Source organism: Eubalaena glacialis, chromosome 2, assembly GCF_028564815.1.
Source record: "Eubalaena glacialis isolate mEubGla1 chromosome 2, mEubGla1.1.hap2.+ XY, whole genome shotgun sequence".
In the NCBI taxonomy this organism is placed as follows: domain Eukaryota; kingdom Metazoa; phylum Chordata; class Mammalia; order Artiodactyla; family Balaenidae; genus Eubalaena; species Eubalaena glacialis.
Window position 1 is genome coordinate 124,069,785 of NC_083717.1, and position 2,854 is coordinate 124,072,638.

General features: G+C 40.2%; 1 pseudogene; it reads right to left on the minus strand.

The window, feature by feature from the left end:
• Positions 1-880: 880 nt before the first annotated feature.
• LOC133085382 (histone H3.3C-like) lies at positions 881-1,372 on the minus strand (annotated as a pseudogene).
• Between the last annotated feature and the right edge of the window lie 1,482 nt (positions 1,373-2,854).

Below are 2,854 nucleotides of genomic sequence, written 5' to 3' on the forward strand. Positions count from 1 at the left end.
CTTAAATAAGACAAATGTATTATTTTACTGTTCTGTAGATTAGAAGACTAACACAGATCTCACTAGGCTAGGATCAAGATGTTGGTGGGTTGCATTCCTTTCTGGAGGCTCTAGGGAAGAATTTACTTCCTTGCCTTTTCCAGCTTCTAGAGGCTGCCTGCTCTACTTGCCTCATGATTCCCTTTCTCTATCTTCAAAAACCAGCAATATTGGCCAGGATCCTTCTAACACTGCCATCTCTCTGGCTCTTTCTTTTAACTGTCTTATCTACCTTTAAGGACTCTTGTGATTGCTTTGGGCCCACCTGACTAACTCAGGAGAGTCTCCCTATTTTAAAGTCAGTTGATGAGTAACTTTAATTGTTTCTGAACCTTAATTCCCCTTTTCTCATGGATCATAACTTATTCACAGGTTCTGGGGATTAATATTTGAACATCTTTTTATTTATTTTTTTTGAAGGGGTGGTTATTCTACTTATCACAGTAACGTAATGGTAGATTGTCTGAGACTTTGGGTTCAAACTGTGCAATATTTCTTTTTTTTTTTTTTTTTTTGCAGTCAATAAGAAATTTACTTGTTTTAAAAAAATCCAAATACTGGCATTGTCCAGAAAAATTTAACAGGTTTATTTATAATTGTTATAAAGCTGAACTGCTGAAACTTGTTCACTGAAACATTTTGACTTGCATTAATGCTTTATGTCCCTGCATTTATATTAAAAATTCACACACAAATGAAAATGGAAAAACTGCCAATACCTGATTTCTGTCCCCTATTTTTCCACCTGCAATCATATACTTAGGTACCTTTTGACCCCACAGGGGGGGAAAAAAAATCTAACGTCCAGAACTACCAATAACAGGAAGAGAATTTTTTTTTTTTTTTTAAAGAATGAAATGTTTCCCATCATAGTGGCTTCTTAAGCACGTTCTCCACGTATGCGGCGTGCTAGCTGTATGTCTTTTGGCATAATTGTTACACGTTTGGCATGGATAGCACACAGGTTGGTGTCTTCAAAAAGGCCAACCAGATAGGCCTCACTTGCCTCCTGCAAAGCACCAATAGCTGCACGCTGGAAGCGCAGATCTGTTTTGAAGTCCTGAGCAATTTCCCGCACCAGACGCTGGAAGGGAAGTTTGCCAATCAGAAGTTCCGTGGACTTCTGATAACGTCTAATTTCACGAGTGCCATGGTACCAGGCCTGTAACGATGAGGTTTCTTCACCCCTCCAGTAGAGGGCGCACTCTTGCGAGCGGCTTTTGTAGCCAGTTGCTTCCTCGGTGCTTTACCACCGGTCGATTTGCGGGCAGTCTGCTTTGTAAGGGCCATGGTATAGAGACCTCCTTACTTACCCCCCTTCTCCTTCGGCTGGAGCTCAAAGAGCTAGAGGTGGCGCTGGCGACGGAGAGCGACAGCGGCGCGGCGGCAACGAACACAATTGAAAGATGGCTGACACCGAGTCTATCCCCCAACACACCTTTTTCTTTCATGAGGTCTCTTGACGCAAGTGCTGAGAAGGCAGGCTGCTCAGCTATCACAAACTCAGATCCAATATTTCCAGGCATTTAAATGGCAACAATTGCAGGGTCTTTAGGATCACTTATCTAGCACTTCTGAGTAGCAAGCCCCTTCTCAATCAACTCTCCTGACTTGAGATCCTAGTCTTCTTCTCCACTACTTTCAGAACTTCCAGCCCCTCTATATTACTCCTCAAGAACTCTTTGCCTTCTCTGGCAGTCTCCATAGATTACAAATCAGACTCAGTGGTACTTAAATGATTAGGAAAACTGTCTTCCTCTTTCTTGAAACCTGTGAGAGCTCTGTCATTTGAAACCCAGTGATTTGGCTGTCCACAACTTACGAAGGAATAAATAGGGATAGGACATTGGCATTCTGATTCTGTCCTGGGGAAGTCATCACCCCTCACACCTATATCCAGAATGGGTTGAACAGAATGGGTTGAATGACTTCTTCTGAAACAGCAAAAAGAAATAAAAAAACCAAAAACCCAAATGTAATCTGATCCATCTTTTGTTAAGGGTCTTTCTTCTCTTTTTGACATATAATATAAAGGATTTTGGGGGAAAGATTACAGATACCAGGAGGCTACTCAAAGTCATATTCAGGCTAAAATTGTCTATTTTTTTAATATCAAAGACTAATTATAGTAATTGATGCAATGCTGTGCTCTAAACTTACAATTTTCTTTTAGGAAACAGAACCATTGGCAAATACTCTAACCTCTCGTGGAGTGTTAGACTAAATTATCCTTCGAAATCATTGATACAGTACATTGAGGGAGAAGGGACATTTGCTCATCTACCTATTAAGCCCCAGGCCTTGGAATAATGTCCCCTACATCCTGTGAAGCAGGACAGAAGACTTGATATGCTTGACTTTTAAATTAAAGAGATTCTTTAAAAGGAGAGGGAGGGTGGGAAAGAGATGCAAGAGGGAGGCGATATGGGGGTATACGTATATGTATAGCTGATTCACTTTGTTATAAAGCAGAAACTAACCATTGTAAAGCAATTATACTCCAATAAAGATGTTAAAAAAAAAACACATTTCGGAGGACTAAATAAATATACTTCTGGTTAAATGTAAAAAAAAAAAAAAAAAAAGGAGAGAATATGTAATGGAAAGCAGTTAGAGTTGAGAATAGGCCATAAAGACGAGCTGTTGGCTCCTGGAAGCAGCATGTAGAGAGACTGTCAGTACTCGGGATTTGTATATGCTTCTGTTTAGAGTTTGAGAGGCAAACATGGCCTGCAGAAATCTTTGGTGGAACTGCTACCCAGAGCCAAAAGACAAGGTTTGTTTATCGCTCTAATGTGTTAAACATTAATTTTTA